Below are 13,105 nucleotides of genomic sequence, written 5' to 3'. Positions count from 1 at the left end.
ATCCCCCCGTCAGCATTCTGTAGGGACCATTCCCTCCAGGACAGCCTGGTCCACTAATCCATCACCCCCAACACCTCATCCCCTTCCCACGGCACCTTCCCATGCAATTGCAGAAGGTGCAACGCCAGTCCCTTTACCTTCTCCTTCCTCACCGTCCGAGGGCCCAAACACTCCTTTCAGGTGAAGCAGCTGACTGGGTGACCACTTTGCGGAACACCTTTGGTCTGTCCTCAAGCACGGCCCACGCCTTCCTGTCACTTGCCCTTTCAACACCCCCTCCTGCTCTCATGTCCACATGTCCGTCCTTGGCTTGCTGCAATGTTCCAGTGAAGCCCAACACAAACTGGAGGAACAGCATCTCATCTTCCAATTAGGCACATTACAGCCTTCCAGACTTAACACTGACTTCAACAACTTCAGACCATGAACTTTCTCCCCTATCTCACCCTTTTTTAATCCTCTTTTTTCTACATTCATTTTTACTTTTTATCCACTTATTTTTCTTTGCTTATTCATCGTTTTATCCTCTTTTTTATCCTTCCTTCTATCACATTTTCTATCCTTTCTATCCTTCATTCCCGAAAGGGTCATTTGTTACTTGTTCCACGTTGTTCTTTCACACAATGCTACCCTCGTTCTGCTATTATCACATTCTCTTTTCTTAGCTTTATGCCTCTATCAGCACCGTTTTTAGCCCTTACCACTACTGTTAACACTCCCTTTGTTTTTTTGTCCATGACATCTTTGTCAATCTCTCCTTTGTCCTCACCTATCACTAGCCTTCTATCCAGCTTCACCTGCTCCACCTCCCTTAAACAGTGTAAATTTCATCACATTTCTACTTCTCTTTAGCTCTGAAGAAGGGTCGTACAGACTTGAAACATTAACTCTTTTCTCTCTCCAAGATGCTGCCAGACCTTCTGAGATTTTTCAGCATTTTCTGTTTTTGTTTCAGATTTCCAGCATCGGCAGTATTTTGCTTTTAGCAAAGATCAGGAACTGTGCTATGTTAAACATGTTAGCTAAAGGCTCTTCTGTTTAATAACCAAAAATGTCATGCATGAAGGACATGTAACTCTTTCGAGTACAAACCCGTTTCCATCTGTTTCAGATGAAGTTACATAGTTTGCCATTGTGAGATTTGAACTCTTGACCTTGGGGTTATAAACCCAGTACCATAACCACTTGGCTATTTAGGCCAAGCATTAAACAATTGATGGCAATGAAGAACATGTAAAATTAACAATACGGTGATGGACAATAATGAAATAATGGTAAACTAATCAGGTCAGTTATGAAATAACAGTGAACTAATCATTGGCTAAAATAAGGTTTCAATCTCCTCAAGGGTAAACTAATCAGTCAATTAATAAGGCACAAGGCTAGACCCAAGAAGGGTAAAAGAAGAAGTCTTGAGACCCTCGACGCACCAACAAGAGAAGAGGAGACAAACTATGGTCAATAAAAACACAGCAAGAGCCAGCATCCCAATCAACCAGCGAGCCTGGAGCCAGTGTTCGTAAGAACAAATTGTGACTACTGCCTTGTTAAGTACCATTTTATTTTACTACTTGTGATTCTGCTTATAAACTTACAACTGCTTATACCAAATGCCTTACACCCAAAGTAGTCAGCGACTGGTCACAACTAAAGGTCCCAAACATTGACTCAAAGTTAGAGCAGTGGCTGATCAGGTGGCAATTCATAACTATCTGAAAGCACAAAACCATGAAGGAAGATTAAGGGTGGGGTGGAAAGCAGGAGACCCACAGTCACTCCATCTGCAGTTTCTATTTCATGGCACCTTTCAGGATGAGGGTGAGGGGTGAGTAGAGAAGGTTCGTAAGGCAACAACTTCCAATCATGATCAATGGCCTTGCCAATACCTCGTGCCACTGGCTCTCTGGCATTGATGCCGATAATCCTAAGCAACATCTCTTCCAGGGCACTGAGGGGGTGGATCCATGCTGGTCTTCTGCTGGTCCTCCGCTATTCCTGTGGATCTCCCTCTTATTGAGGGCTGCCTTCTGCAAGAGAGAGGGCACAAAGTCAGTGATTTGCATGTCAGTGTATTGGGCGATGTGCTTGCATAGCGAATAGCTGTAGCTTTGTGGAGCTATGTAGAGATGTCTGTGTGGCTGTCATGATTGGAAGTGTGTGGATGAAGTATAGGTTAAGGGTGTTCAGGGTGAATCCTGAGTGTCAGAGAATGTTGCTTAGGTAGTGATGGGAGTGTGCTGCATTGAGCAGTGTGAGAGGTGGATGGTGTGCAGATCCATTTACTCATCCCGAATACCCAAGTGAGGTCATTAAACTTTTTCCTGCGCTGCTGCCATGCCTTGGGAGCTACACTCTGAGCATTGATAGCCTTACTATTCCCTGTGGAGGCTCAGTCTTGACAACTTCCTGCCTCCCTGGCCTCTTTCCTGGCCAAACGTCTCTAATTAGTGCAACCAGGTCGGTGTCACTAAAATGGGAAACTTTCCGTTACACAGTGTGCCATCCTCTTTCTGGCTCAGTGTAAGAATCCAGCAGTCTACAGTGCATTGCTGCAATTTCCTTTTTAGAAGGACTGGGCATTTGAAAGCTGAAGGCTGCCTGGAGCATATGGTTTCCTCATAATGCTATACAGACCCCTCTGGTGCACAGAGGACATTGACAGCACAGTGGAGTCCATGGTAAACAGTAGAAACATTTTTAATAATGTCAGGGCATTTCTGCTCCATTTTAGATGTTCTTTGCCCCTACAGGTACTGCAGCAGTATTGCATTACCATCTGATTTCCCTTTTCCACAGCATTGGCCTTCCACATGTTGGTGGATATCACGCTGGAAACATGCTGTGCATCATTAAAGCATCCTCAAAGCATCCTCAGGAGAATACGTGAAGATCATGACAGGTTCAGGCAGGAGATGGGAATCCCACCCGATTGCAATACTGCCAATGAAAGGGAAATCCAGCCCTAAATGTTTCTACTTCCAAAATATTTCCCTATTTTTGACAACATGTTCTCAGTTTTTAATTTAAAATATGACACAGCACATTTCATGGGTCAAACAATTTATATATGTGGTTTGAAAACCTTTATTCTAAATACGGTGGGGAGAATTTAACCCCACTCCCCATGTCAGGTGAGACAGCGTCGTGCAAGGGTTAAATTGGCAAATTTGGGAAACTCAGCCCCAACCCATGTCAAACGTGCCTGCTTCTGATTTGGCAGCGGCAGGTTTGAGGTCATCCAAGTAGCCCTTTATCAAGGAATCTTGGAATTGGTTAATGAATAGAAAGCAGAGGGTGGGCATAAACAAGGCTTTTTCAAGTTTTTCAAGGCAGGCAGCAAATAGTGGAGTGCCGCAACGATCAGTGCTGCGGCTTCAGCTATTTACAATCTATATTAACGACTTAGATGAAAAGACAGAGAGTAATGTATCAAAGTCTGCTGATGATACCAAGATAGGTGGGAAGCTAACCTGTGGGGAGGATACAGAGAGGCTGGAAAGAGATATAGACAGGTTAAGTGAGTGGGCAAGGTGGTGGATGGAGTATAATGCAGGGAAGTGTGAAGTTCTTCACTTTTGTTGTAAGAATAGAAAAGCAGAATTTTTTTAAAAGGTGTGAAACTTGTAAGTATTGATGTTCAGAGAGACTTGGGTGTGCTTGTAAAGGAATGCAGAAAGTTAGCATGCAGGTGCAGCAAGCTATGAGGAAGGCATATGGCATTTTGGCCTTTAATGCAAAGGGATTGAAGTACAAGAATAAAGAAGTCTTGCTACAGTGGTACAAGGTTTTGGTGCGACTACATCTGGAATACTGTGTGCAGTTTTGGTATCCACTTTTGAGGAAGGATATACTTGCATTGGAGGTAGTACAGCAAAGGTTTACTAGATTGGTCCCTGGGATGGGGTGATTGTACTATAATGAGAGGCTAAGAAAATTTTGTTTATATTCTCTGGAGTTTAGAAGAATGAGAGGCGATCTCATTGAAACCTATAAAATTCTGAGGGGGTTTGATGGGGAAGACGCTGAGAGATTGTTTCTGCCGGTCGTGAAGTCTAAAACATAGAGGCACAGTCTCAAGTCAAGGGGACATTTATTTAGGACTGAGATAAGGAGAAATTACTTCACTCAAAGGGTTTGAATCTTTGGAATTTTCTACCTTGAGGGTTGTGAATGCTCCATCATTGAATATATTTAAGGCAGGGATAGTCGGATCTCTCAGGGAATTAAAGTAAATGGGGAGCGGATGGGGGAAAATGGAGCTGAAGCCAAAGAACAGCCATGATTGTATTGAATGGCAGAGCAGGCGCAACGGGCCATATGGTCTACTCCTGCTCCTATTTCTTGTGTTCTTGTGTTCTGCAATTCTAAAATGGAAATGAGGCTTCATTCTGGATATTTTGGCAGCTAATTGAATCTAACACTGGCTGGCCGAGCTTCCCAGGGCTCGGAGCTCAGGAACCTGTCAGCTAAAGGTTGATGGGAGCAGCCAGATCCAGCAGCTAACAGCTTTAAAGCACTGCCTGTGTACCAGAGAAGCAGAACTGCTTTCCCCACCCCCAGTCCATCAAGCAAACCTTCTGTCCTGATGAACAAACCACCACCCCCTCAAAACCTAAATGTCTCCCAGTCACCCCTCCCTCCAAATTACAGTGCCGACACCCTACCACCCCACCACCCCACAAACCCATAAAGTTTCCCAGTTGCTAATGACCATCCCCAAAAGTCCCAGCTGCAGCTGTCTACTTCTGGCTTTACTGCCTGGCAGCCGCCCAGCCTGTTAATCTGGCCAGCTGCTAGGCAGGAAACAGAATACAAAAATGATGATGTATTGATGCTATTAAATTTGGCAGGACTTTCATGTTCGCAACATTTCCAGGCCTCCCCTATGCACTCCCCACATCACCCATAAACTGGTGCCCACACTCCCTTCCTGTAGCTGATCCTGAATGATTCTGAAAGGCATGATTTTATTGCCACCAATTGTTGGCCAAGTGCAACTGCATCATAGGCACCAAAACCATTGAGATAAACATTGGCTGGAACACAGCATTTCCCTTGTGTTTCAAAGGTGGATTACTGTTTTAAAACTGACTTTGTTTAACCATTGATCGCCAATGTTTCTCATTCAATTCCTGCTGCCAACTTTTTGGATTTTAAAAACATTCTCGTTAGAGACAATCTTGAAACAAACATTTTGTGCAATCTCCACATTGCTTTTTATCCCAATAAAGTAACCAATGGGGATTATTGCCTGGAGTGCACTGATCATATCTGTGATGGTACAACTCTAAGAAAAAAAAGTCCCTCACTTTAATAGCAGCATTAATTTGACAAGCTCCTCAGAAAGACCAACATTGAAAATATCAAAATACTGATAGTCTTATCATTCTAAAAATGTGAGGGCTTGGCAAAAGCCCATTGATGGGTGAGGAACTTTTCTCATATCCCATTCCTTTACTCATACCTTATTACTTTCTTCAAAACTTTTCATAATCCTTACATATTTCCAGTAGCTTTGTTTTATTCATTCATGGGATGTGGGCTTCACTGGCTAGGACAGGATTTAATGCCAATCCCTAATTGCCCTTGAGAAGGTGGTAGTGTGCTGCCTTCTTGAACCGCTGCAGTCCATGTGGTATACGTACATCCACGATGCTTTTAGGAAAGGATTTCCAGGATTTTGACCCAGCGACAGTGAAGAAACGGCTCCCATCTCCCTTGGTACTACAGAAGTTGAATATTCCTAAACAGAGGGACATGTTGCTGAAGCTTTTCATCAGGACAAACAAAATTTCAAATGGTCACAACAATTTATACTACAGGAGAAAAGGGTGCTGATTGGTTGCCAAGTCAACTTTGATTAGCTGAGGTATTGCCATGGAGAAAGCAAGGGGAACTGTAGGCTCCACAAGCTCGGCTTTTTTTTAAAAGTGCAAAGTTTGAACATATTCCTTTTGTTTGCAGAGAACAGGTCTCTGCATATGAATGTATGTCACTTCTAACAAGCATAAATGGGCCACATCACGAGTTTGACTGATTACCTTAAATTGGTTGTTAGTGTAGCTTTAATGCACTCAGGGTTGTTCAGCAAGTGCTGCCCGAGTGTGGAATCACATCTAACAGTGTATGTTTTGTTTAGGGTTTTGCAAGCATTGGCTGTGACAATTTCCTGTTTAACAGAGACCTTGGGGAGGGTTTTCTGCATGTCAGGCAGGCTGGTCGGGAGCAGGCGCAGGTAGATGTGGAGCTGATTGCCGCCCATGATCGGCTCTGCGCCATCGTTTTATGTGGGCAGGCTAATTAAGGCCCACCCAGCGTGAATCGCAGCTCCCAAGGACAGCGGGAGTGGGCTGGCGGCGGCGGGACTCCAATGACCGCTGGGTCCAATGGCGACCCGGCAACCTGTTTAAAAACCATGCAGGCAGCCTTCCAAAGACTGGCAACAATGGCGACCAGAAGGGTTCCCGAGAGCGCTCTTGGAGGGCAGGTCAGGCAGGAGGGCAGGTCGGCGGGGCACTGTGCCCCTTTATTCTCGGATGAGTGCCTTGCTGCCCTCCCCGAGGAGGTGGCAGCACGGCGTGAAATCATCATGCCAAGGGACAGGAGGAGGAGAGCCCCCCCACATGACGGAACATGCCTGAGAGGAAGTGTCAATGCACACAGTGTGGTAAGGCGCACCCTGGGTGCAGTGCCACAAATGCTTCAACGACCTCTTGCGATTGGGAAGGTTGAGTATCGTGTTGGCATGGGTCACTTAACAGAGCAGTTAGGTTGTCCCCACCTGGCCTCCACCTCCCCCAGCTCCGAATGTAGTCACTGCATTGAATCATTCACGGCATGTGGCTTTCGCTGGGTGGGCCAACATTTATTGCCCATGCCTAATTCACCCTGAGGGCATGGTGCTGAGCTGGCTGCTGCATGTGGTACACTTACACCCACAGTACTGTTTTGGAGGCGACCTCAAGGATCTGTACTTAGGCGCAGTGGTGGAGTGCCGAAACATTTCAAAGTCAGGCTGCTGATTGACTGGGAGAGGAACTTCCAGGTGGTGGGGCAGCCATCCATCAGCTTCTCTTGGCGTTCCAGGCGGTAGTGCTTACTTGCTTTGGAAGGTAATACAGTGTGGGTGGCAAATGTGATGGAGGCAGCATCTGGGCAAGGGGGTCAGCCCTGGCTGCTTGGATTGAGTGTATGGTGGCTCCAGGGTCACGATTCACATGAGCCCTGCAATATTTCACTCAGGTGGGGTTGGCCAGCCTGCCATGGCAATCCAGGTACAGGGTGGACTAATCAATGCTCCTCACTCCTTTTCAGGAGAAGACCACACACAATAACACTGTGCGGATACAGACTTCGGAGTCCAGGCAGGCAGGGCCATCAAATGCTCCACGGGCCAAAGGACGCCCCCCAACATCATCAAAGCCAACAGGACAGCAGAGTGAGCAGGCTGGGTGCCAAGGCTCTTCAGTGCTCCAATCCGGCTGGATGGATGGCTGCTGGGTGACAAGGATTATCCCCTCAAAAGGTGATTCATGAAGCCTCTCCGCCATCCAAGAACTGAGGCTGAGCAGCGGCACAATTGGAGCCACGCCTCCACAAGGGCTGCGGTAGAAAGAACCATCGGTCTTCTCAAGATGCACTTCTGATGCCTGGACCGCTCGGGGGCGCACTGAGGATGTATGCGTCATGCCTGGGTACCTTGCACAGACTTGCAGAATCTGCATCCTATGGTCACACACTATCTGAACATTCATGCAGTGGAATCTCTTCCACTTGACAAAGGCACCCGGCTCACCCGCTGGCGCCTTGATAGCCACACGTGTTCAGTTGATTGCACTCTGGATGCGAGGGAACCCAGCAATCGCGGCAAAGCCTCTGGCTCACTCCGCCTGGCTGGCCTTGTCCCAACACTAATGAATGAAGGTCAATGCACACCTGAACAGAGTGTCTGTCACCTGCTTAGCACAACTGTGGACAGCTGACTGGGAGACTCACAAAGATCATCCACCCACCCCTAGAAAGAGGCGGAGGCATAGAAGTTGAGGGCAGCCATGACCTTCAATGCCACTGGCATAGGGTGCCCATCCATACAGTTGGCGCTGATCTCAGGGCCTATCACCTGACAAATGGAGGTCACTGTCTCACTTGAGAAACGGACCCTCCTTCAGCATTGCACCTCAGACATATTGAGGTGGCTGCATCACTGCCTGTAAACCCTGCAGTCCCTTCTGCCTTGCACTTCCTGTTGGCCCTGCGCCCCTTGTGCCTGCTCCTGTTCTTCCAAAGGTGGCTCCCTTGGAGGCTCAATATGGACTCCTGGCTTCCTCCCCCTTCTGGCCCTCTCGTCCTCTTCAGAGGAGATGCCTCCAGTTCAACTCCCATTCCCAGGGTAAGGGAAGGCTGCCTGAAACCTGCAAGGCCCCAAGAATGATGTTTACTCCAGAGTCCTGACATGAAGCCTGTTATTCCTGTCCCAGCAGCTCTGAAGAGATTTGAAGTTTTCCTGTTCACACAAGCAAGTAGCAGTAAGTTTAAAAAGTTAACGTTTAACAGATAGCACTCATGAGCCCAGTCACCCCTTTTATCCTGCCTGTGGATGAGGTTTTTAAAAATGTGGCCTACTCGCCTGCCCATTGTGCCTGTGCAATGCTCTGAAGATCACACGGGCTCCGAAAAATCTCAGTCTATTAATGCCTCCAGGGCCTTAATTGGCTGTTAATTAATGGCAGGCGCGCATCAGAGCTCATACCACATCCGCCCACCGAAATATCACGATGGCGCGCAGTGACGTCGGGACGCACACCTAACGTCACCGTGCATCAATTTACACATCAGCATGTCGGGCCCGCCCCCCCACACCGACGTCAAAATTCTGGCCCTTATGTTTTTTAAAATAATACTATGGAACTACTCAACCATGATAAGTGCCATACTATAGCAATTAATAGGACTCTATAATTGCCATCCGAAAGTATTGTTTCTATACAAAATCTGGTAGCACTATTTTAAAATCTGTCAAAGGAGGCACTCATTTCCTCTCAGTGCAGTCTATTTATCAGTGTATCTCAGCATGTATTTTTCTGACTAATGGAAGATGGATCGTTTATAAGAAGGACAATTCAAGATTAAAAGAAAAAACAGTGTCTATGCTCCAGTGGTTGCAGTGAGTCAGACTACAGGGAAGCTTTTTTTATACTTTCATGGAATATGAGCATCACTGGCCTAAGGCCAGCAATGTTGCTCATCCCTAATTACCCTTGAGCAGGTGGTGCCTTCCTGAATTGTTGCAGTCCATGTGGTGTAGGTACACCCATGGTGCTGTTAGGGAGGAAGTTCCAGATGTTTGACCCAGAGACAATGAAGGAATGCTGATATAGTTCCAAGGTAGAATTGTGTGTGATTTAGAGATGGTGGTGTTACTCTTTTGCTGCCCTTGTCCTTCGAGGAGTTAGAGGTTGGAAGGTGCTTTGGAAGAAGGCTTGAAGTGTTGCTGCAGTACATCTTGTAGAGGTTACAGACCACTGCCACTGTATTGGTGGTGGAGAGAGTGAATGTTTAAGGTGGATGGGGCGCAGAGCTGTCAGCCGCACACTGCAATCTCTTTCGTGCCTAGATTGCCAACCCTCCAGCATTGGCCTGGGGTCTCCAAGAAATAAGGATCAGTCTCCAAAATACTCCTATGTGCAACCCCAGAGAAATATCATTGGGGCATTAAAAGATAGTTTTTTTGTCACTTTCTTTGAACATTTCTCTTTATCACATATAAAATATTGAAAATGAGAATATATTAATTATAGTTTTGGGAAAAGTTGAACTGTAGCTTTAAAAATAATCCTGTGCTGTATGATCACATGATCTGTGTAAACCAATGTATGAGCAGCGCAGAGAACCTCTATAAGAGAGTACTCTTTCAGTTATGGAGTTTGATGAACATGTAGTTGCTATTGCTGTCTTTTAAATAAAGTCAAATGTTTCCACTAAGTTGTCTGTAGATCAACTCTACAGGCCAATGCTGGAGGGTTGGCAATCTAGGCACCAAAGAGATTGCAGTGTGCGGCTGACAGCTCTGCGCCCCATCCACCTTAAACATTCACTCTCTCCACCACCAATACAGTGGCAGTGGTCTGTAACCTCTACAAGATGTACTGCAGAGATGGAAAAACTGGCGACAAGGGTAAATCAGAATCGATGCTGTACCTCACCCAGCGATTGCGAGTATCTAAGTTTGTTAAAAATTAACAGAAGAAATACTCATCCAAAATGCCACAGTTTGGCAGAATCGATCTCTTTCAGCAGCCACAGATGATGGGTCTCAGTAAATAGATCGTCGTGCGTTCTTCTTTCAAGCCAATGAAATCACGGGGGAAGAGAATAGGACAGTGATCCTCCTGAGGACTTGTGGGAGCAAAACCTACAGTTTGATTGAAAGCTTGATGGCCCCTAGTGCTCCAGATTCAAAGACTTTCAGTGAGTTAGTAAACCTGGTTAAGGGGCATTTTCAACCTAAGCCTTCAGTCACAATGCAGAGATTTAGGTTCAATTCACTAAGCAGGGCCTCAATGAGACTATTGCTACCTACATGGTGAAATTAAAGCAACCAACAAAATATTCTGATTTTGGTGAAACCCTGAATGACATGCTCAGGGATTTAGTATGTGGTGTGCACAAAGACACTATTCAACAAAGATTGCTAGCTGAAGTGAATCTTGATTTTAAGAAAATGTTAGAAATAGCGCTGGTGATGGAAAGTGCTGTAAGGGATTCACAAGCAATTCAAGGGGCGCAAAATGACACCATTCTCCAAATCGGGCGGAAGTCAGCCACAAGCGGCCTGAAAAGGTGGGACTCCACCATGATGCGGGAAACAGCCCCCACTAACTGAAAAATGAGAGGAAACAGCTTAGCAACTAAATCAAAAAATAACTTTCAGCGATGTGGAAACAAGCATTCTTCTAGCTATTGGCAATTCTTAAAAGTAGAATGTTATTTTTGTCACAGAAGTGGACACATAATGAGACAGTGCAAAGCAAGATTTAAACAGGCTTCCAAACAACAAACAAAGTCCAATGAAGTCTATAGTGTAGAAGAGCCTGAAGCAACCAATTCTGACATTTATTCATTATTCAACATGAAAGTCGGGAAGACAGAGCCAAAATTTGTTAAAGAGCAAGTGAATGGTAAACCATTGAAAATTGAAGTAGACACAGGAGCTTCCACCACTGTAATAGGAGAACACACTTTCAGATATTTAAATAAACCAAATTTGGAACAAATGTCTGCCAAGTTGAAATTGTACACAGGCGAAGAAATCCAAGTAAAAGGTATCACCAGAGCAACTGTTCATTATTGACACCAATCAGTACAGCTACCAGTGATGGTATTGAAAGGCAGAGGACCAAGCCTTCTAGGGCAACCTTGATTGGCCAGTGAGATTTCAAAAGGAAGCTGGAAGAATTCCTGTCTTGAAAAAGGAACAAGGCAAGATACTTCAGGAAGAGCCTGGAGAGCCCGAGAGCCACAACAAGATGAAAAAGGAGTGTAAGGATTCAACAACCTGAAGAAATTATGACTATCTTAAACAATGACATGGAAGAACAGCAGAAGGAACTCAAGGAGACCCTGCTGAATGACAAGAGTTCAAGTGAAGTGAGTAACCTTTGTAAAGAAAAGGAAAACCTGTTAAAAGACCTTCACACACTACAGGATTCCCTCAGGTCAAAGCTTGTGCCTCTGGAAAAGTACAAAGGAAAACAGGAAGAATTTGACACCACTCTGAACAAACTGAAGAACCAGCTGGCAGAGAAGGTGCAGCAAAGTTCAGGCTTTCAGGAGGTAACCAACAGATACAAGAAAGAGACATAAGAGTTGAAGAATCAGCTAAAAAGAGCTAAAGAGGCTTTGAAAGAACTTTCCAAGAGGCAGGCAGATAAGGAAGTCTTTGGTGATGTAGCTACTGAACTAAGACAAGTTGAGCTTGCATCTGAGAGAAGTCTGGCCAACTGTGAAGTTAAACAAAAAAGGCCGAGACTAAATTCTGTGGTAAAAAGACACATGCAGAGAAGATGCAGAATTATTGCTGTCTTCTAACAAGACTGAGCCGAATACTTCCCAATTTGGAGGGGAAGGTAGAGAAAAGTCAATGGAACCAAAAAGCGATTCATGATTTGCATAGTCATGAGAGACAATTTACTGTTGGAGAAGCAGTATATGTAAAGAATTTAGGTGGAGGATCAAAGTGATTGCCTGGTAAAATAAATTCAGTGACCGGACCATTGTGGAAATAGATGGCTGGATCATCCGTAAACATGTGGATCATTTAAGAGAGATACCACAAGATATTATTCCAGCTGTAACCATTGCTGAACCAGTGATTCCTGTTGAAGATGCTCAACCAAAGACAGACAGGCTTGCCTGATGTATCTGCCAGAGTGGAAGACACTGAACTGCAAGTGCCTAATGAGGTACCTGATATTAATGCGGTTCCAGAGAATGTGTTTGCTACAAAAAAAATTGGAAGTCGTGAAGCTACGATGTTCCATATGGATCAGGAAGCCACCTGAAAGACTGAACTTGTAATTTCATGACCTTCGTAAATATTGTAGTGTCATGAGATGTAAATACATCCTTGTAAATACAAAATATCAGAAGTGTTAAAGGGGGAGGAGTGTAGCAATTATAGTTTTGGGACATGTAGGACTGTAGCTTTAAGAATAATCCTGTGCTGTACGATCACATGATCTGTGTAAACCAATGTGTTAATATCATGGGAACCTCTACAAGAGAGTACTTCTTTACTTATAGAATTTGATGAATATGTGTAGTTGCTGCTGGTGTCTTGTAAATAAAGTCAAATGTTTCCACTAAGTTGTCTGAAGATCAACTCTATGACAGGAAAGGAAAAAGGTTATTTGACTCAGTACTAACTTGGACGATGCTTGACCAAGTCTTTTTGCTTTCTAGTTGACATGTTATGGTTGACCAATGGCTGGAGAACCGGGGGTAAATCGTGTGATGAAGCCTCTAGAAATACACTTAATCAGAGTTGGTAATCCTCCTGCGGTCCGTGGAATTTAAACTCTGAACTGAACATGGGGCTCGAGACAGA

The sequence above is a fragment of the Carcharodon carcharias genome, chromosome 6 (assembly GCF_017639515.1).
Source record: "Carcharodon carcharias isolate sCarCar2 chromosome 6, sCarCar2.pri, whole genome shotgun sequence".
Classification (NCBI taxonomy): Eukaryota; Metazoa; Chordata; class Chondrichthyes; order Lamniformes; family Lamnidae; genus Carcharodon; species Carcharodon carcharias.
This window is presented reverse-complemented; position numbering follows the sequence as displayed.